Raw genomic sequence first — 24,387 nt, 5'->3', positions numbered from 1 at the left:
CTCTCTCAAGAGATTAAAATTTAATATGTTGCTTTAGGACAGTTTTTACACTAAATGGTATCTAAGCTGAAATAGATCTAAAACAATGTTTATGATGGGGTGTTTTTTATTTCAATTTTGATTACTTCTCTGAATTGTACAGTACATAAGTGTTTGATTTTCAGTTAGCGTGGCTGGAATTATTGCACATTTAAAGAGAAAACATGTCATTTTTCTAAACAGTGCAAATGTTATTTGGAAAGATGAGGTACTATAAAGCAAGAAAGGAACTCTTATGTTTATCCAGGCCATTTTTTAGCAAAAAAATAAAAATAAATCCTTTCCTTGCCTAAAGGCACCTCAGAGATGCTTCCTGGCTGCAAATGTGACTTGTAGAATGTGTTTGCGTTTTCCTGCTAGCAGGACAGTAGTTTTGACTCTTGCTGCTAGAGAAAGAATTGCCATATAAATACTCTAGAGTTTCAATATGCATACAAAATATGAATGTCTGAAAATGGCTTAGATTTTAGGCTGTGATTGTCAAGCAATACAAATGCCCTTATCAGGACAAATTAAATTATTCAGACAATTAATTAATGAAATAATTAAGAACATGCTTTCATGGTAGAATCGCACAGTTGCAAATACTCAAGGGTGTAGTCACTGAAAAAGCATGTAGACCCTTATTCGTCAAAAAAAGCAAACAGAAAGCTAGAATTTGGAGCTATCGGTAAAAGGATAGTAAGAATCTACTTATTTGTGCTTGATTTTGTAAGATTGATGGAAACATACAGTATATGACTTTTTATGGTTTTCTTTTAAATTTAGTTATGTAATTTAAAGAACAATGATCCAAGGGTAGAGAGGAACATGTTGTATTTTACTTTCTCCATGATAAAGTTTCTTCAACACGTTGAAAAATTACTGATTTTTTTTTCCAAATGTTTGGATTTGGAATTTTTGACATAGAATTTTGTAATATTGGTATCCTTTTGAAATGTGGGCTTACAGATTTAATTGTTTTTGGCAGGGCTTTTTTTGTCATAGAATGCCCAGAATGGAGTTCCGGCACCTTTTTTGGATGGAACCTTGTAGGGTAGGCAAGGCGGATTGTATGACGTGTGAGTTCTGGCACCTTTTTTTTTTTTTACAAAAAAAGCACTGGTTATTGGTATATTCTACTCCACATGCCAAATCCTAAACTTAAGTCTCACCAAAAGAATAGAGGAAGCAAAGGAATACTTGAATACAATCCTTCTATTGTAACCATTTGATTATTTTGCCTCCTGTCGTGCTCAGATCACAGATATCTCAGTGATGGGCACTAAATGAAAACTACATAATGTGAACTTGCAAATCCCAACAGGCAATACGGTAATATGAAGCATTATTGTTGCAGATGTCTCCATACTGTTGAAATAATTAATATTTCACAAAAGTCATAAATTTCCTTTTTTTCCCCACTACTAGAGATTTACTAATATATTTCAGGGTAGGAATGTTTATATAACTTAATAAAACTTGTACATCTTCCCTATAGTTTTTTTTTAATATAACAATTGGATATGGAGCAACTCTAGCCTATTGATACTGCAATTTAGATTATACTTTTTAAACCTGAAACAAGAGAAACTACAAACTCTCATAGGGAGTTGAGAAGTTTTCCACCTTTTGCTGATTACATATGATACAGGAATTGGAAATTTTGAAATGTTTCACACAGTCATTCAGGGTTTTGCCTTAATAGAATCATCACCTTAAAAGAAACTTTCCCTCATAGCATCTATGTACTATTAAATTCTTATGTCTGTAACTTTTAATTGGACAAAGCAGCACATTATAAGGTAACAATTTCTGAACCAAGGTACCTCATACGAATAACATATACAAAATGCATGACTCCAGTAGGATTGAAATGTGGTTGCTTCAGTGTTTCAGTGCAAGGATTCAGTAGACCAATACTGCCCTAGCCTCTGAAAGCTAAGTAGATTGGTAGTATCAACAGCTGCTGGAGAGCAGTCAACCACAGTCAAGCTGGCAGAAAGTTGGAATTTGACTCCATTTACACTGATTTTTTTTGCCCTTGGTCATTTTGTTTCTCTATTTAAATATGGAAATATCTTTAAATTGATGACCCAACAGATCACAGGTTACCTAGTTTCTTATATATTTGTCAAATATTTGGCATAGATGTTATTCACAGAATCTTTTAGCATCTTTGCTAGTAACTAAAAGAGCAGAGAAATTTCCAGAATATTAAATATTAATCCATGCTTCTAATAGCTATCTCTTTGGAACATGCTGTAAATGGGTAAGCATATTGTTAATATTCAAACTAACAAAATGGCCATACTTTTATGATATAATCATTTGGGGGAAGCTTATATTTGTTCTGTATATACACAAATATCATAGATCATTGCTCCTTGTTTAGTGGTTGTAACATTTTATTCACATTGAATTAAGATGTAATAATTTCTGGATTATATAAAACAGTGGATTTATTTGGGAACATCACAGTAGTAAAATAGGAAATAATTACTCCTTTGACTGTCCCTCTTGCAAACTAAGTTGCATGGGTTTGGTTTTAAGATATTAAAGCATGATGGAATCTTGGTGAATAGGAGCTTTTCTGCACTGCAGCCTTCAGCTGCTTGTCTCCCATGAATCAATCAGAAATGGAGCTGGCTTTAAAAAGTTCTTTTTGGATTTCACACTTTCCTCCATGTTGGCCACAGTGATGGCCAGATATTCTGCCTAGGTGGCAGTTCACACAGCCCCCTCATTATAAATATCCCTGGTCCCAGGAGCCAATTGCTTCCCATTTCTTTTTGAGGACAAAGCAAGGAATAGAACAGAATGAACAACAGTTTTTGTATAGTTCTTTAAGACTGTAGTCCATTTCACCCAATTGCAAAAACATCAGAGAGTAGCCAGCGCTGCATCACAAATGAACATCAAACAAAGCAATGAGAAAAGTCCAGCTTTTCAGCCCAGCATGACATGGCTATTGAAGGCAGAGAGCTGGGACAGTAAGGGTGACATGAAGTACAAAAATAGACTGGATTGTTCTGCTTATGCCAGCAGAAAGTTAAGAACCAGAAAATTATGGAGCCAGAAAGTTCAGGTGGAATTTCCTTCCCATCAAGCTGGGATGAGCTGAAGATGATGTCACCCATTCCTACCTTCCCAAAATGATCTCTGGCCCATCAGCCCTGAAACAGAATATTGAGAATTGGCTTCATGATGCTACATGGATTGTTTCTCTTTAGGATTCCAGTCAGGCAATTCTGCCCTTTCTTAAGATTCACTTTGTTCTATTCCATCTCTTTTCTCTTTTTATTTCTGCCTCCCTCCAACTTTGGCAATTCCCACTCCATTTTTTTCTTCTAATCTTGCAAATCTTCAGCCTTTGGGATCTGTCAGACCTGAGACAGGTAGTCCTTGACTTATGATTACAAATTTCTGTTACCAAGTGAGAGAGTTGTTAGTGAATTTTGCCCCATTTTACAACCTTTCTTGCCACAGTTGTTAAGTGAATCAATGTAGTTTTTAAGTTAGTAACATAGTTGTTCAGCGAATCTGGCTTCCCCATTGAAAACAGTAGCAAGTCTTAATGGACTTTAAAATAGGAAGTTAATACAACAACCTCCAAACCAATTTTAAAAATAGAATACTTCATGCTGACACAGCCTTACTTAGTTTGTCTCAATCTTAGAGCCCTAATAATGGGAAATATGGCCTCCAACCACCAAAACATTATCAAGCTTGCTTCATACTTTAGATTATGTAATATATTTATACCATTTGGCAAAAAAAAGTACAGGGTTAGAGACAGGAATATGTTTTATATTTAGCCACACATATACATTACATGGGTATGCGTGTATTCCTGAATACAAAATAAAATATTTTGTAATATTCAAAAAAACTCAATCAGACAAAAATATTTCCTGCAGTCTTTTACTCTACAGGAGATCTGCTTACAAAATAAAGGTAAAATTCTTCTCAAAAAATGAGAAGTACTTTTGATAACAAGTTAAAACCTCTCTCTATATATCCTATTGACAAAACACAGAAATATGACAGAAAACTAATCCTAAACTCTGAGTTGTGGAGTTAATTCGGACTTTGTGAAATACATTTTACAAACCCCAAGGAATAAAAGTTAAATATTATTCATTTAGCTTTTTAAAAAGAATGATGCAATAGAAGAGTTTTCTGGACTTAATCAACCAACCCAAGAGTATTTCATATAACCAGATGAGATTCCATAATTTGGGTTAAATTAACTGAGGCAGTTTGGCAGATGATGAAGAAGCTGCATCATGTACAATATTCAGCTCACTGCTCCATATTGAGCACTTTAAAAAATGTTGATTCAACAATAATTTATAGAAACACAACCTCAATGAATGTTACCTTTTAGAACCTGATGTGTCCATCAACGCATAAATTATTTTTTTTGATAATATTTTTTTTTATTAAAAAAGTTTTTATTTTCCATTTATTCATACAAAATACAATTAACCATTGGTACCGCCTACCCATTCCCCCCAGGCTGCGTCCACCCTCTCTAAACCTTCCCTACTTTCCTCCTCTTTCTCTCCTCCCCTCCTACTCTCTTCCCCTCCCCATCTCCTCTAACCATCCTACTTCCTCCCTACTCCTTCCTCCCCTCTCATCCCTCTCACCCACATGAATGCAGCATAGGGGAAATGCCCAAGCATTTGCCATGACTATATTATCATTACCCACCCACTCACCCACCCATCCACCCTCAACCCTCTCCCCCTCGCTTCCCAGAGCAGAGTAGTGTTATTAATAAGAAGGTTAACAATAATAAAAAAGGGAAAAAAGAAAGAAAAAAAAGAAAAAGAACATCATACTTAACCTTTAACTCCCCTTAAATTAAGACATATAAACAAATCTCTACAACAGTTACTATAAAATTTACTCATAAAATAAATGAAACTTTATAGTACCATATTTTTTCTGAATATAATCTATTCATCTTCTCCATACAATAATATATCTTTCTTGTGTATGATCCTTCAAATAAGCAGAATTTTTTGCCATTTCTGCAACGCATAAATTATTATCTGAACTACATCATTTGTAAATTCACCTAGATGGAATTTTCTTATCTTCGCTTTTCTAAAGAAATGTTTAAACATGGCTATTGGTCAAATACAAGCAGTTTTATTTACTGAACATGGCTACAAATATATCATCCCACTGAATAATACTAAAAAATGCTTGGTAGTTCTAAGCTATTTCTGCCATGCTGTTATGTTAACATGCTAAGAGAAAACAGTAAGGACCAAATTATTGTTGAATATATGGTTGCATCATACAGATCAAATTTCTACTGGAAAAGGGCTTCCGTGTTGATGAGAATTTGCTATCAGATGAATTGCATCCATACTAGATAGGATATTTCTTGTATGGTACTGTCAGAGAAAGCTATCAACTGAACCATGAACTTAATAGTGTCAACATTGTGTGGTAAAAAAAAAAATTAAGATATCGTAGCACAGTAGCACAACTAACACTTTTTCAATGTTTTATGTATGTTGCTGAGGGTAGTCCAGATCCTGGGTCTCTCCGCTATTAGTCCAATACTTTAAGTATATTATACTAGCTCTCAAGGTTTTGAACAGGACAGGTCCATCAGCCATACAATCAAAAAACCTGCCTTAAAACAACTTTTTACAGGCTTTAGGAAATAAAAGCATATGGAAACTAAGTTACCTGTATGCTTCTCTCAGTTCTTAACTTCAACATTCCGACTATCTGAAGGTAAAATTATAACTAATCATACGGATCGCTGAAACTGGTTATGAAATTGGATCTGTTGAGAACAACCAATAAGGGGGAAGAAGGAGAAGCTGAGTAAAAAATACCATATGCTCCACACTTTAGTTTTTGCAATATTTGATAAGACTCCTATTCCAAGTGATTTTGATTTAGCTATACCTCATGCCAATGATTAAAATAATCCAACAAACTCCCATTTTTAGTTCATATCCTACAAATTAGACATTATGCCTACACTTGTTTTTTTTATTATTTTTGTTTTTATTATTTGATTTATTTGTTTATGTGCAAGAGAGCCATTTGATAATTAAATGATTCATTTTGTTTCCTTTATGGCTTGTTAAAAATTACTGTTTCTCGTGTACTTTATTTCAAGCTATTTTAATGCTGTGAGAATATAGTCACTTAGTGCTAGCTGAATATCTTCTGGCAGAATAACTGAACCTGAATTTATTCTCTTAGGCATATTGAATTACTTAAATATTAGATTTTGTTTCTGCTGTCTATAATATTAATGGGACATCTGCTAATGAAATGTACATCTTGAATATCACCTGATGGAAGTAGCTGTATATTTAATATTTTTATCAATGCTAAATTGCAATCATTATTTAGTCAGAGCTTTATAACTACTCAAACATAGTTTTGTCATATTTTATTTTTTACCCAGGTTAGTAAGTGATTTCTAAGCTGTTGCAGTAACTAATTAACAATGTGTGATGAGAATTTTTTAATTTATTGTGTAGCCTTTATATTATTAGTAATTGTGTTTTAAAACATTAACATGAATAGTTCAAAACAAGACAGAGCACAAATGCATACTTACTTCACAGCATGCTTGCTAGTACTACCACAAAGAAATGTTGACTGAAAAACAGTGGCAAAGCAATCGATCCTGGCTGCAGCCTAAGAACATTAACCTTAGCAGAAACAGAAGAAAAAGTGACTCACAATGATCTGACCAATATTATAAAAAACAACCTGAATATCCAGCCAAGGTTCCCAAGTCTCTCTCCCAATATGAATTTTTAATCAGGACAAGCAAGATCATCTCTGTGCCAGATCCATCAGACTGAAAAAAATTAAAATCTATTTCACTAAAAGTTGATACAGCTTCATCCCTACTATACTTTTCAACACTTAGGTTAAAAGTGGAATGTTGAATACTGCATATTATTGTTAAAACGGGGCAGGTTCAAAGATAGTTTATTAAGCAAAGGGGTTTTCACCTCCTTTTACAGCTGTTTTGGGTTATTCTCCATGGATACAATTAAGGATGAGAACCAACACTTATTCTCTTTGATGGCTTCAGCAAAAATCATGCTCTGCCAGATTTATTCTTGGATGTTTACTATAGTTGCCTTCAAGCTTTATCCTTTGCACCCATACAGTATAGCAGTTTTGTCATTACTTTCTCATGGATATGGACTGTTAGGAAACCACAATACTGAGTGTCCATTAGATGTTAGTATTTCATATTTCAACTGGGTTGCTGATCAAGCAGCTGGTCAAGTCTGAGAAAACATTCCTCCAACCTGATTGGAATCCAGCAGGTCCCATAAGCCTCTACTGATTGGACAGATCAATCTAATCCAAAATATACTAACATCAAATAGGCTTATGTGTAGCTCATTTATTTATTAGTTAATTTTGAACAAACATGCCTGAATTTAAAGGTTCTTTTGCTCAAATACATGTGTATAGCATTATTGCTTTAGAATACAGTAGTCCTAGTCAAGTAATAGTTAAGGAAGATTAAATCAAGTGTATTCCTGTGAAAGTTTACTCAGATGTTAGTCTCATTGCATTTACTTGAACATATTCCTGTTTAATTATGTATACACAAGAATAAGAATTGTGGGTGGTAAATCTCACTAATTGTATTAGAACTATTTCTAAATAGAATTATATAGGATCCATAGCTTTTATGAATCAGATTGAAATCGCCAGTTGCAATGTAGTCTATAAATTAGATTCATGATTGCATAAAGTTACTCTAAAGTAAAAACACTGGGCAAAAGGTTCTGAAATAAAATCATTGGAGAAAAATATTCTCTGAAGCTAGGAACTCGTTTCATCAAAGCCAGACAGCAACCAATCAAGTTCTTCTTCCATGCAAATTTTAAAGAGTCTGCCCCATAGCAACTTTATGGTCATATCCATTTTCACATCATAACACAAGCAAAAGAAATTAATGATCCCCAGCCAATTTTCAAGCTACTATGAAATGTACACTATATTTAGACCACAATTTAATGCTTTCTTAAAACCCATTGAAATCAATAGGCTTAAGCACACTGAATCTGAATTAGATTGTGGCTTTAAAGTTCATTAATGTTGCCATGGAGAAGAAGAATTCTCCCAGAACCTGAACTGTTGTTGCTAGAGCAGCTAAACTTTATCAGTCATCACCACTTTGGAATCAAACACAGAGGAGTGACTCAAAAGTCGGCTGGAAGTTCTTGAATCAATTGTTTGCTTGTTTGAAATTTTAGATTTAACCTTCACTGCATTTTTAAGGAAGTGAATATTTTCAGTTTACTTTAAGAGGCTCAAATTGCAGCAAAAGCAATCACTCAGTTCAATTTCAATCTATTGCATACATAGAACTTATTTGTGATATAATCCTAATTATGCCTGTCCTTCCTGCATCAGTATTCTTCATTTGGACAAGTAAGACCTAATTCTGTTTATGGTTGCTGTTATTACTTGTAGCTCTGTCAAAGCATTCAAAGATACATTTTAAAAAAGGAGACAGCTTCCCCCCTCCCTTTTTTTCCTGTCTTTTTTATGGGGGGAGAGACTAGATATTGCTGTGGGCTGTGGGTGAATTACATTAATCTTGCAATTTGTTACAACAAGCTAATCATTGCATATTTCCTTTTTAAACAGAATAAATATAATGCTCTAAAGTGCAGAAAACAAATCCTCACATAGTTGGAGTCATCTGTGAATAACTGACATAGAAATAACTGAACACTTTTAGATCTGTTGTTGTCTTCGGCCAAATTGACTCTTTTTTAATATGTATATAATATGTTAATAAATTAACAATAATATTATTGGTTTTCTCAACAGTTCTGTTGTAATATTAGTATTTTTTTAAAAAAAAATTTAAACGTTGAAAAATTTTCCTAATCTGCAAGGCAACTTGACAATCAGGAGGGATAAGATGCGCCCATTTTATTAATCAAAATAGCCATTCTTTAGCTACTTTTTAGCTTCTTTGCAGTACAAATAACATGGGGTTGCTAGAAGTTTCCCTATGAGAAAAAAACCCGAAGCTCTGTCAAATTCACATTCACCTGAGGTTGCACTGCTACAAAGAAAACAAATACTTAGAAACTCCAAGTAAATAACATAATTTAATATAGAACCAAAGAGAAGAAGGCAGGAAATGGTGCCAGAGACAGATCTCAGTGATCCAGTAGAGAGAAATTAACTAAGAAAAACCTTTGAGATCAAGAACCACAATTAGAGTTTATCTATTGATCAGGCACGAGCCAGGAAATGGGATAAGCAAAGGTCATTTACTGGGGTAGAATGGCTATTAACAGGAAAGAAAAGACAGAGGTAATGGTGCAGAGACAAAAGGCAAAACAAAGATTCACAAAAAGGTTCTTTATATGAAGATATACCATGCATATATAATTTAAATAAAGTATTTCAGCCCTGTGAGGAAAACTACCAGCTGCTCTGTGTCTACAATCCCATGTACAAACTTTTGATGGGCAATCTCAAAGCCCCTATTCACTTATCCTTAAACCAGACATGGATTGTCCAATTTTTAAAAAGTAGGAAAGTTTTTAGACTCGGGAGTTAGGGATAATGGGTGTAATGCAAATGTGAAAGTGTGCATGCATGCATTTACACATATATCACAACTGGGCTGGAAAAACATTCTTCACCCTTTCCATCCCCATAACTCTTTTGCCAATTGCTGGTTTCCAGCTGCTAGTGATAGCATAAAACCAAAGGTCTTTTTTTTTTAGTTTTTTATTTATAAAACAGTTAAAACAAAAATGGACATAATGTAACATTCCAGTGTATATATTCCTAACAATTTGTTCCTCATCATACATATAATTCTTAATCTCTATATATACATATTTTTCTATACAATACAGTCTCTAATTTGTTTCTCTATATACTTTTTATATATCTCTGTCTTAACACTAACTTAAAACCCGAACAGTTCTGCTTGATTCACACCAACAATAGCATTTGTCCCAGATTTCAAAGTAATCTGACTCTGTCTTGTCCTTCATTTCCATTGTGAGCCTATCCATATCAGCACACGATAGGATTTTATAAAAAATCTCTTCTTCTGTTGGAATTTCTTTATTCCTCCAGTTTTGTGCATACGCCAATCTAGCAGCCATGAGAATATGTAGCATCAAGTAAAGTATCCCTTTGTGTATTTCTGCATAGTTATGCCTGCTAGGAAGAGTTCTGGTTTTAGCTCTATGTCTATCATTAGTATTTCTTCCAGCCATTTTTTAATCTTGTTCCAAAAGTCACGGGCTTTTGAGCACTCCCACCACATGTGGTAATAGGTCCCTCTTGCCAATTTACATTTCCAGCACGTGGAAGAAATATTTGAATCCATTTTAGCTAATCTTGTGGGTGGGAAATGCCATCTGTAGAACATTTTATAGAGGTTTTCTTTGTAGGAGGTGGCCAAAGTAAGCTTCCTATTTCGTACCCATAGTTCTTTCCAGATATGCAGATCAAAGTTGAGATCAAAATCCCTGCTCCACTTTAACATTGTTTCTTTTACCTGTTCTTCATACATTGCCTGATCTAACAAATAATGATATAGCTTTTTAATTATTTTATCCTCAGTACCTAGTAATATTTTATCCAGCCCTATCGGTTCTATTTTTATGCCTAACTCTTTTTTATCTTTCTAATATCTCACCTGTAGTTGAAGGTGTGCCCACCATTCTAGTTCTATCCCTTCGTCTTGAAGAATTTTCCTGGGCTTCAATTCCCCTTTCTCGTCTAGTACGTTTTTATATGTTATAATCTTCCCTAATTGGATAAACTTTGGATGTACATGCATTTCTAATGATGAGACCCAGCCGGGGATTTGAGTATAGTTCGGTTGCCAGGATAAAACCAAAGGTCTTGAGCAGGGTCAGAGAAGATGGAAGAAGGACTACAGTAATGTTCCACCTTTCTCCAATCATGTCTGTTACATATGTTAGTTTCTTCTCTGGTTTTGCGGGCCACTGTTAGAACCAGGAGAAGCAGCCTTGTAAGAGATGAGAGTCCATATGATACAGTATATAAGCTAAAAGCCTACCTCGTGACATTTTAGCATGCTTCTATTATGGTATACAATGCATGCCATAACTAACAGACACATTTTAAAGCCACTGTTTATATAAATGATAGGTTCTACGTTAAAAGTGTGGGGATGTGAAATAAGGGGCAGGGATTTTTAGTGACCAGATCTAAAGATTTTGGGATTACATATCTCAAGAATGCACAAGCAAATCATATTTTCTCTGTTAGAAATTAAATAAATTTAATCTGATTATTCTGCAATGAATACATAATTATATGTATTGCTTTAATCAGACAATAGCCAAAAAAGTTGTACAGTTCTAACATAATAGTACTAGAATTGTATATCTACATTTACCAATCACAGGATAAACTGTTTCTTATTGCTTGATCACAATTGTTAGTCTGTTCCATATCCAGCTCACATGATATACTGAGCACACATGCTAGAGTTTATAAAACCTCCTGAAAAATTTCCATTGGGAATATACTTTGATTCAGCCCTGAACCAGAATTTGTCATTCTTGCTCTCTAACCTTTAACTTTGAAACTTGCACCCCATTTTGGTAGTGTTTTACTGTAATGTTATCTGGGTCCACTAGAATCAAATAGTATAGGAAATATGATTACAATAATTGTGTTAGAAATAAGTTGCTGTCATGATCAGGTAAAAGCCTCCAAAATGAAACTGATAAAATTGTATCTTTGACCTTTGTGTCAGTTCTAACGAAACACACTTCAAATGCTGTCTATGAATATTAGGATTATTATTTTTGAAATAGAGACTAGTTTATATTTCCTTTTGAGAATTCAGAAGAGCTACCTTGTTTGCAAAAATTTGTAGCCAGAAATAAACTCTGGACTTTTATGAAACAGGCCAAAAGCTTCAACAGAATTAGTGGACTAACTTGGCTAAGACTCTTTGGAAAAGATTATATTCCACAGATTAGATTAATAAAATGTATATATTTTAAACACTATTCTTCTTGTTCTTAACAATTTAATTCTGTTTCATCCCTGGAGAACTTCTAAATATAAAACTCTGAAGATGTATGCAGAATAAAATATCAGAATTAATACTCAGTTGTACTAGTGTAATATAAAAACGGTTTGTATCCTCCCAACTATTTTATGACCTAATTACTAGCATTTTTTGTGTGTCTATGTGCATCTGTTCAAAGCATATTTTACAAGGTACATTTGTAGTTAGATAGGAAGCTTAATTTTACTTTACTGATTTTTTATTATTTAGATCATACACTGTTCTCCTGAAAAAAAAATGCATAATAGAGTGCATTTTATGATTATGCATGACAGCAACAAAATGCATTTTAAAATAAACTGCAGTAAAAAAAATCCATATGAGATACTTTTTATATTCATTAATGAGACATCTCAACCTAATATGAATCCTAGGCCATACAGTAAAGATAAAGACTTTCACAACTGTGCAGCAGTTTCTAAACATAGGACAGGAAAGAAGAGCTTCCTTAATTTTATCCCATTTTCAATAATTATGGGCTCAATTGTTAAGATAACCAATGCAATCATTTGTTCAATGAAATAAAAGTAAATTAACCAGAATGACTTCAATATGTTATAGATATTACTGTCCCTTTCTTAGAATTAAACATTCACTGTATCTAGCACTGTATCTAAATCTCTTTTTTCACTGACCTCTACTATGAACCTTTTACTTGATGTGTTTTAAAATAGCTATTTAAATTAGACAATCAATCATCAAATTAGATGCATGACTATACACATCAAATTCCAGTGTTTATTTTCATTCTGGCACACTCATAGCTATGCAGGTTTGAAGAATGTAACTCAATTGGCATAAGCTTCAGTGTTAAATGGTCATCCCAGAAGATGTCTCTGTGTTGTTTTGAAATGTACTTTTACAAGGCATTTTAATAAAGTTTGTTTGTATTTTCCTTGATGAATAACATATTTGCTAGTGAATTTTCTGGGATGTTTGGTTCATGGTCTTTCCTTTCTTTTCCTTAGAACTCTTTGGTGGTAGCAGCCTGCAGAAACCTTGTGGGACTATCCCATTGTGATCTGACCTGGTTCTGGCTTTGTCCAAGTAATTGTGCTCACAGTAACACTCCTGACCCCAAGAAGTCATTGATAAGCTCCAGCACACAAAGTGCAGAGTTAAAAAAGTTTGAAATTTGAAGTGGAAAAAAAATCTTTTAAGCCACAAGACTGGTATTTATTTATTATTTTAAAATAGCCAACATGTTTCAAGATGGCTTTTTCTACCTCTTTCACAAATCAGATCAATATTTAAAAGAAACAGAGGGCTTATCTGGTATTGTAGTTAAGCATGTAGTGTAAAGAGATAAGTGTGCATTCCTAAGCTTTTCTTAAGAGTGGTGGCACAATTACACTTTTGCCATTTGCTGTGATATTTGATTGATCCTGAGATTTAAGATGAAAGATGGATTTATGCCACTGAGGACTTAAATAAAGTAATAAAGTATTGCTGATAATAAAGGTTAACATAAACAGTGCTGGTTTTGAGAAGTGCTCTAAACTGAAAATAGTTGGTTAATTTGATTAAGCAATATTTCAGCTTCAGTTTCTCAACAATTTCATTTTCTTAGTAAACAGATAAAAAGAGCAATCCTATGCATTTCAGCTCACAAGTTCCCTTGAGTTCAATGAAACTTAGTTGGTGTTTATAGGATTGTAATCTAACTCTGCTTTTAGACATGAAACAACAGAAGATGAAATTATATTGGACACATTTTATGCTATCATAATAGCTTGGCAATACCTCTAAATTACATTGAGAAAATATTGACATTTAAAACTATGTATCACTGTGTCTTGAAAGCTAATAATATGTGTTTGGCTTTGGAATGTTGTATAGTGCAATATTAGTGACAGACAGATCAAATTGACCTCTTTCACTAAGTGAAATTAATGATTTGTTTTTCCACTCTATATATAGAAAATTCTTTTCTTTTTGTGTCAAAATGCAAATATTGAAGAAAGGTCCAAGCCCTGGGATATTGCAATTACAAACCTGGTTATTAAACCATAACATGGGTTCATTCTTTACAATGTGAATGCTAAAAAGCATTTAAACGGTGTCCAAAAATTGATGTAGGTCTTTGGCAAAACATACTGTTCTTTGTGATGACCACTTGGATGATAGTATGGGAAAAAAAAAGTTTAGTCATGCCACATGAAAACATGCCTTCACATTCATATTTCACTGCATTAATTTAAGTAAATGGTGCATTTGGGTTTTCCTAATTAGACGATAATACTTAGCCTAAGAAAAACACCAAACTTTCAATGAAATTACATAGCTAATCTTAATCCCCTCCCTAGAGAAACTGCAAGCTTCAGGAATCACTTTGCACAACGGTTTACTTTGGGGTCCCTTGGAGAGGTCCTGCAGAGAGATCTGTTTTTCATACTACATTCCTCTGCACAAATAAAGCACAGCTTTGTGCTCAATTCTTGAACAGAAAGCATTATTTGTACATGGCCACCAAGCAAAAAATCATCCATAGATGTAAGGTTAAAGGGATAAATGGAGCCAAATCAGGACCTGAAATGAAATAACTCACAATTTCAAGATTAAGTATTTGAGCTTAATCTTTTTTTAAAAAAAAATCAAGCTTTGCTTTTAAAAACTTTTTTATGATATTCTTTCAAAGAACATAAACTTTCCATATTGTTAATAGCTACGATGGCATGTTATATTAAAATCCAAAATTGATATATTCTATACTTTTATCATACTCTTTGGATTTATTAACCCATACGCTACTAGTAATTCTTGAGCAGAGGCAAAAGCACTTAAAATAATAGCTTATTTAAAAGTAAGCCATTATATACTGTATTTTTATTTATGATAATATTTATATCATAATCATTTCTAAAGACTCTGGACAGAATAAAGAATATTATCTTTCAATAATATTGTAATAAATAAAATCTTAACAAGCTATTATTTTAAAATGCTTTGGTCCTTTTTGAACAAAGACTCTACTTTGATGATTTTAACACTGCAACACTATTTTCTTATTTTGCCAATGCTGTTGAGTGTTTTGTATCTCTAATGACTTCATTTTGATTGTTGAAAAAGTGATATAAAACACCATAAATAAATAGATAAAATTCCTCCTTCTAAATAAGTGATGCATGACTTAGACGTGCAGAGGAATGGCATGAAATATGTTATTGTTTTGAAAGTACTTCACATTAATCCCTCCTCTGTGTTGTGGTTTAGGAAGGCATACATATATTTGAAAAGAAAGGCAAGTGGGTGTGTAAAAACATTCTGCTCACAGCCAATTCCACCATTGTCTCAGACTGAAATATTAGGCATCTTAGTGGCTATTTCCCATCCAGACAATTCCAGTGCTCTTTAGTGTGTCCTTGTGAGCCTCTGAACTGAACTATTGTCTTAGCTATGCTAGAAGATGCCATTCCCTCACAAATGCTCAAGTAAGATTTAACCATGAGTTTCTCCACCTGGAAAGAGGGAGACATTCTATCTCCCCAGAAGACCTGGTGTAAATATAGCTGATGAAACACCTGTCTGAAATAAAGTACTGGACAATCATTCTCACTCTGTGGACCTCTTTAACTTTCTGATAAAATATGAAGATGATTTTATAACTATATTTATTTATAACATTGCAAATAAGCCTTACTTGATGTGTGTGAAAGAGCCACTGAAATAAATGTTCGCCTTAAATAATGCTTGTCAAAGGCTCATTCAAATGATCTCATCATTATGGAATTATTGGCATCCTTTAAAAATATTATGAACTACACAAATGCCTATCCAACCACAATTTTTTTTTTTTTGCTTTCCTATAAAACTAATTAAGTGATGATAATTGGGCCTTTATCTCTAAAAAAAAAACCTCTAGAGCTATAGGAGGCACCTGGATTTGATGTGCAAGGAAACCTAAAACCAGCAACAGCTTTTACATTCTGCAGAGAAATGAGATATTTTCTACCTGGCTCCATATCACAGATAAAACACTACGGAACTTTATTTTGACAGCTTTTTCTAGTTTATGTGGATTTCTTAAAATAATGAAATAAATTCATGATGTTTATTTGCAAAAGTCTGACTGATTTTAATGGATCTGGATTGAAATCCTTGATTATAAACATCTTAGCTATAAAACTTAATCACAATGCTGTTAAATAATATTCATTATAAGTTTTTATTATAGATTATAATTTCTGTTTATATAATATTAACTTAATTCTTGTCTCTATGTTTAAAATGATGCTTATTTTTAAGAGAAGTATTCTAATATTTCAGTTTTAAAACTTTAAATATAATGCAGTACTGTATTTGTTTACATTGGAAGAATATAGCAATGGATTAAAAATACACATAAAGTGTAAGAATTGTCAGAGGAATTCCAAAATTGCTAAACAACCAATGTGATTTTTGTATTAAGTAAGCAATAGCATAATTTCAAAACAGATGTAAGTATGAATGTTGCCTCACTGATTCAAATTTGAATTGAAGACAACCAATTGAAATTTTAAGATGATTAATTACAATTAAACTAATTAGAGCTTGCAAATTTTGAAGAAGATAAAACTGGGAATATTTTAAATGTTATAACAGTATTCCATTCATTTATGTAGACACATATGCTATACAAATTGGAATTGCCACCTGGTTGAAGTTGTGTATATATGGTTATGCCCCAGTTGTGTAATTTGTTTTTGTTACTGGATTTGTTGTTGATAATGATGGATATCAAGAGGTAGCATCCTCTCTATACTATTATTACACTCATAGAAGCCACATGAAGGTTTGTATCATCTATAATTTGCAGTCCAGAAACAAATGAACATGCCTCTTAGGCTGAAATATGTGATACATTAATTTGCTAGATGTTCACTGGATTATGCCCATTTTTTAGGATATAGTTTTATTGGATTTTATATCCAAGTATATGTAAAGCTTAAATATCCATTATTAAAATGTTGAAAAAGTATATCCTTGATATATATTTGTAACAGTCTCATGAGGGGTAGGGGAGGGAGAGAGAGAGAGAGAGAGAAGGAACTCAAGGTGGCATGTTTATTTTATTCAAACAGTTATATCAAATACTAAAGCTACAAGTGTTGCAGAGATTGGCTCCTTGGCCATAAGCCTGAGAAATAAATAATGTTCAGTCCAAACTTGCCTTTCAAAATCTTTATTTTGCTTGATGTTTTAATCATGGGAAACTGGCAGTTTCTCATAATTTAACCTCAGGTAGGTGGCTGAATATCTAAAAGTCACTTAGTAGAGAAAAGTTTTTTCTTTACATATTCTCTGTCTCATTATTTCCAGGCAAATGACACTGATTGACAGGTTGTGCAATATTTATTCCATCTAATATTTAAATAATAAACACATAAAACACAAAAACATATACATATTTCATAATGAAGTAGTAAATTGTTGACTCAGCCTTCCATCCTTCCGAAGTAGGTAAAATGACGACCCAGATTGTTGGGGGCAATGTAAATATATATACATTGCTTACTGGTGTACACCGCTTAGAGAGTGCTCGCACTTAAAGCAGTATATAAGTCTCATAAATAAATAAACAAATAAACAAATAAATAAATAAAAATGGGAAAACAAGTAAAACCTGCCTTTCATATTACCAGTAGATGCCATTGCTGTAGGCTTACAACCTTATATTAATTTGTTATTTATTTCTATTCATTTTTTGTAGTACTCGTAATAACAATTGGATGGGGTTTTTTTCTGTTGATTTTCTTTCTTCTTCCTTTAACAATGTTGTATAAAGTTTCATTGTTGTTGTTGTTGTTGCCATTATTTAAAATAGTGAAAACCAGTTTTGTGTATTGGTTAAGGCATCAAGCCTTGGGCCAGTCACTTTCTCTCGACTCTAGGAAAGAGGCAATGGCAAACCACTTCTGAAAAACCTTGCCAAGAAAACTGCAGGAAGTTGTCTGGCTAATCTCTGAGAATTGGGCACAACTGAACTGAAGGAAAATAATTTAAGATATACTGAGGTGGTACTCTGCTGAATCTTTCTATTTTCTCTTAAGCTAATTTCATCAATTAATTATTAAAACCAGTACAACTATTGATTTCTTTTACATCAAAATTGTCAATTTCCTTCCTAGAGCTTTTACTGTGAAATTTATTTTCCACTGTAACATCATAGCTATTGTTGGAGGATTTCTCATTTGAACCCTCTTCAGCCTCTCTGTTACTATTAATGGAATTTGGCTGTGACAATATGTGAATCATTGGGTCATTCTTCATCATATATAATTATAATAATAGGCTTGCACCCATTTCCCTTCCCATCACAATCCCTAAGAGTCATGGTGAAAGTTCCTCTTCTCTTCCTCCCCCTTCTTGCCTGACCCATGGAACTGCCTACCAATTTGCTGGGGGGAGGGGAGTAATTTCCTACCAGATTCCTCAGTTCCTTCAACAATGGCAGAGCTTCTAAAATTCTTTAAAAAAAACTAGGGAAATATTCAAAGATGTATCTGCCTTGAAAATAGCTCATTTTTAACTGTATGGCACAGTCAAACATCAGGAGTTGACCACAAAATGTTTTATGGTATTCTGTATTGTGTTTTATAATATTTACCAAATTTGAATTCTGTGGGAATCATATGTTCTGGACTTCGAATGTATTCTGTAAGTTAGCTCATTTGAGGTAACTAAATTCAAAAATCATTGTCCTATAATGCACCATTTCATCCAGTTAAATATTACAGGAATAAGAGTTCTAGTAGTATAAAGGTTATCACGATTTTAATAGCATGGCATCCACATCCATCTCTTCTTTAAAATTTAGGAAACCATGATTTTCCTTTTAGCCAAAGCATTTCATTTGATATGCAAACCTAGACAGTGTCCTGGGGTCATGTGATCACCTTCTGACAAGCAAAGTCAATGGGGAAACCAGATTCATTTAACTATCATGTTAATAATTTAATAACTGCAGTGATTCATTTAACAACTGTGGCAAAGAAGTCATAAAATGGGACAAAATTCACAATAAATATTTCAGCAACAGAAATTTTGGGCTCTATTGTGGTTGTAAATCGAGGACTACCTATATATGACAAAGGACCAGAAGTGAACATGGCATAGGGTTCCTTCTCCAGTTAAGAAAGATAAACATTCTGCTTAGTTTCACCGCGACATTTTTAACACCTCTTTGCAGTTTCCTGAGAAGCAATTGAATGCTGGGTGATCTTTGCTGCTCTTGTCCTTTAAGCATCCAGACAATGATCTCTGTTGTATAGGGAAACTGGATACACAAAGTAAGGAAGCTCCCTGGACTGAGGTGCATATCCTATGCTTCCTGAGAAGACAGAAGTTTATCAAAGCACACACTTGAGCTTTTGCCCTATAGAGAATGCTGCTTTTCATCTAGCACACCATGATTCTCCATCCCCCAAGGATATTTCTCATTGAGGTTTGAGTGCCATTGCACTAAAATTATCAGTGCCTCCCTTCCAGACCTAGGACCATGTTAACCAGGCATAAAAAAATCATCATCTAACCTGTCTAAGAGGCAGAGGCCTCACCTTTGCAGTGGTGATGCTTAAAATGACCAGGAAGGCTTAATAATGGGAACTGGGGCAGCAATACAAAGTTTCAAAAGAAAGCAAACAAAATTCTATCAAGAGAAGTACTGCTGTTTATTTTACTTGCTTATTTATTCATTTGTAATATTTACATCCCATCTTTTCTCAGGGAATTTAAGGTAGCAGAATCTTCTTCCTGCCATCTATTGACATTTTGGATTTATTTCAACGATGAGCAATGAGAAACAATCACCGGCCAACGGTGATTCAGTAGTTTGGTTCCCATAGCATGCTAAATGCTAAGTCACATTAATAAAGCACAATCATTATCTTGACAAAAAAGCTATGTATGTTACATACAACATGCTAAGACAGTGGTGGGGTCTCCCAAAACACACTGAACTATACCCTATTCCAGTCAAATCTAAAGTAACAGGATCAAGCTTCCCTACAAAGCAATCCTGTTATCTTCTCAGTAAATAAGTCTTCAAATAGATCCTGAGTGATCATCTGTCGGAGAAACATCCTTTTTTGTATGCTTATTCAAAAAATTCAGAGTTATTCTAGAAAAAGTCTGATTTCCTCTGTGCCCAATCTACATGTTATAAAAGTAAGCAAAGGTGAGGACAGAATAAATTACTGGATGCATGTTGCATATTTAATGAGATGGATAAGTGACCAGAATGTCTACATTATTAACTATATTGTTTTATAGTTTTCATTTATTGTCCAATCATGGAGTCTAGGTAGTAACAGAGAGTCAAGTATGTCTTGGGAGGGAGTGTCCTCTCTTTAATTAAGGGTGATACTTCAGAAATGAATATAAAATTAAGACTTTTACTTCCATAAGGAATCTGTACAAATTGACATTTGATGACCCACTCATGTTTCACCAATGGCATCTTAATCAGGGAAGCATTTCTCTTAAATTGCTTTCCCATTCTAGAGAGCACATTTCTGATTTTCGTACACTGATCTAGCCAAGCTGTGTACTCAATTGTTTTTCCTCAGGAATTTATTTTTCATTACCGCTAAAATAGCGGCCAAGGAAAAAGATACTTTCCCATTTTTTGTTCATTTGTTTGGTAAATTGCTAAAAAATATGTTCCTGCCCTTAATACAAACCCCCTAGAGAAGTGCTAGGCAAAACTACCATGATAAGAGTTCAGAAAAGTTGTTGAGGTGTGAGGTTCTGAACATTAAAAATACATTTTAAGCCAAAGTATGTTTCTTATTAGTCTCATATATTGCTGTTTCCATCCATTATATTGCACTATTGGTACTTTTCTATTTATAACTTATAACCACCCTCCTAAAATGTGTAATGTACTGACATCTGCTGTGTGTTTGACCAATATAGCACAATGATTTAAAAAAGAATAAAGCATGTATTTAAAATTAGGCTGGTAGGTTACACATTGCCAGCACACATTAAGATTGTTTAAAGAAGACAATGCTTTAAAGTAAAGTAAGAAACAGTCATTCTGCCCCAAGGATCATATGATCTGATTATACTTATTGCACTATATGAGCCCAGAATTGTGTAGATTGAGATTCTACTTTTATTATTTCATGTGATGAAGGAAGGAAATAATGTGCCGCATCTATTCTATCTTTTAGAGAGAGAATGTAGCATGCAATTGTTCAATAAGATGGATTAGGCAAAGACCATGTCATTATAAATTTTTAGAAGAAATTGATTTTGTACCATGTGTTATGTATAATCCAAATGCCAAATTTGGCCAAGTATTATTTATTTAAAAATCTTAAGTTGCTGTTTGAGATAGAACAGAACTTTTATATTAAAAGGAAGTGATTAAATCTGATTTTATTGCTATGGGAACATTTTTATCACTATAAAATTTTACTGGCTATATACCTTTTCTTCTTCACCCTCCATACAATAATAATAGAAAAGGTATAATGTTGAGAATTTCTTTACACATCTTCAGATAGAACAGTGCCAGAAATTCCAAGGTGGAGAAGCTTCTAGTCTATAGCATAGATAGGCACCTTTACTCTTCCCTGTGACATACACTTTCAGTTGAAATTCTCAAGAATACTGTACTTGTTTTATTAAATACACTCTTTCTTTTTTTATGGCAATTTGAAGTAGGCAATGTAGTGATCCTAAGCATCTCTATTCACTATACCTGGGTTCAGCTTCCCCATTTATCTGAAAATATCTGTCTGTCTGTCTATTGTCTATCTATCTAGCGATCATGTATTAATTAATATGATTTATATCTAGCATATCTATCAAGAGGAAACTCAAGGCTTGTTAACTTATGGATTGCTTGGGTTTCGTTTTTGTTTAAATCAGAAGAGGCACAGATGCCTGCAAACTGAACTATTGGACTCTATCTGCAGGCTTCCATCTGTTTTCTCCAAAATGTCTCCAGCACCTTTATAGGTCCAGAGACATAAAAGGAAGTTAAGAAGATTGACAGCTGATGGGAGGTTGAAGCTAATATTTTGCTTTATGAGTGTGCACACATATGTATACATACACAAGCAGAGAAAGAAATATTTTATTATTCCATACTATTAAGAAAGAGAACTAATTTGGTATAGTGGTTAAAAGTGCTGGGCTAGAAATTGGTGGGGGGGGAGCACTATAAGTTTTAATCCTGCCTTAGGCACAAATCCTAAAGGATAACTTTGGATTGGTCACTTTCCCTTAACCCTAGGAAAAAGGTAATGGCAAACTACTTCTGAGAAATGTTATCAAGAAAATTACATGGACTTATTCATGTGGTAACCAAAGCCAAGACTGACTTGAAGGCATCAAAAACAATAAGCAAAAATACCAAGGGAAGCTTGGTTTGGTGGTGAGAAAGAAATCAGATGGCTTATGGAAGACTTCAGAATAATGCTGTCTTGGAAATATTGACATGTTATATAGAATATTTCCTTTCTTTTATGCATCTTCCCAGACATAGGTTAATATTGTAGTAAAAACAGATGTTTCATGTCATACAAGAAAGAGGATATATGACAAATGAGTTACAATGCTCTATGTCTGAATATTATTGAGAGAACAAAAGCTGGTGCAGGCAATTAAGCCATATATTTTGATTATCTTATAAAATATAGCTGGTTTTGATGTATTGAAAAATCATATTCAAGTTTTAGCTGAATATAATTCTCTTCCTTGTCTTTAAACCAAGCTGACTTCCTAAAGGGACAGCATTTGTCTTGTGTTCCAAATGAGGCCAACTCATTTGTTTTCATCTGTGGTGTTTAATTGGCTTGTTGCAGGCCAGAGATATCCTACAGAACTGTAATGGGTGAACATATAAATAAAGGACAAATAAACTCATCCCAATATCAAAATCTACTCATTTATCCATTAGTTGTAACCAATTTGCATTTGGTCTGATGACAACCAGTCGTTTGGATCCAACCAATCTCTGTGAGTGCAAGAACTTTCAAATTTCTCAACTTTCCAGTTAAAGCTTCCTCTCATTCTCACCCCCTTTGAGATTTCAATCAAATACCTCTGTGAAATCTGCACATTTCACCTGAAGAGATGGATATTACATGTACTTCCTCAAAATATATCTATATTTTAATGAACAACAAAGATGATTAGGGGACTGGAGGCTAAAACATATAAGGAACGGTTGCTGGAATTGGGTATGTCTAATTTAATGAAGAGAAGGACTAGGAGTGACATGATAGCATTGTTCCAATATCTCAGGGGTTGCCACAAAGAAGAGGGGATCAAGCTATTCTCCAAAGTGCCTGAAGGCAGGACAAGAAACAATGGATAGAAGAGAAGCAACCTAGAACAAAGGAGAAACTTCCTGACAGTTAGAACAATTAACCAATGGAACAGCCTGCCTCCAGAAGTGGTGAATGCTCCAACACTGGAAGTTTTTAAGAAGAGACTGGACAGCCATTTGTCTGAAATGGTATAGGGCTTCCTGCCTGAGCAGGGGGGTTGGACTAGATGGTCTCCAAGGTCCCTTCCAACATCATCATCATCATCATCATCATCATTATTATTATGTTGTTGTTGTTTTTGTTGTTAATTAGAACACTTTTTCTATTTACACTTAGTTATTTGTGAATGAAAAGTTTGAAGCTTACATTTTAAGGTGAAATTAAAAGAGCTGAAGGATTCATTTTCCATTAATTTACTCTTTTCACAATTGAATTTTATTCATAAGTAAATAATACATATTTCTCACTGTGCTAAGTAATGTTCAAATGTTGTCCCATAGCCAGAGTCACAGCCTTTGATAAAAGTAACGAAGTGAGATTTGATATAGTTTCCACAATAAATTCCTTTCAATCCTTCCTTGCTTGATTTGGAGTTCTGTTTACCTCTTCAATGAGGAATATGGCTGGAGATAAATGTGCAGAAGAAATGAAGCAGTTGTGTTAAAAAGTTAAAGACGTTACCCTTGAAGGAAAACTGAGAATGTCCTAGCCTTAAATTTTATTTTTGATTGTTTGGAGACATTTATCCTTTACACACTTACAACATGTTTCTCCTCAAAAACCTAGGAGAATGTGGCTAATACTTCTGTTTTAGAAGTATTTGAGTTCTAGGTCCTCAAACTGGCAATAAGCAATTATTAAAGAGAAGTTTATAGTAAAGATAAGGTTTGAGAGTCCTTTTGAATAGTTTTTTTCCCAACCTGATCCTTTTCCACGTGTATTCGAATACAACTTTTGCTATATTTGTATGGGGAAGGATGTGGATTTTCA

The sequence above is a fragment of the Crotalus tigris genome, unplaced genomic scaffold, assembly GCF_016545835.1.
Source record: "Crotalus tigris isolate CLP2741 ecotype Arizona unplaced genomic scaffold, ASM1654583v1 scf7180000017933.3771270, whole genome shotgun sequence".
Classification (NCBI taxonomy): Eukaryota; Metazoa; Chordata; class Lepidosauria; order Squamata; family Viperidae; genus Crotalus; species Crotalus tigris.
This window is presented reverse-complemented; position numbering follows the sequence as displayed.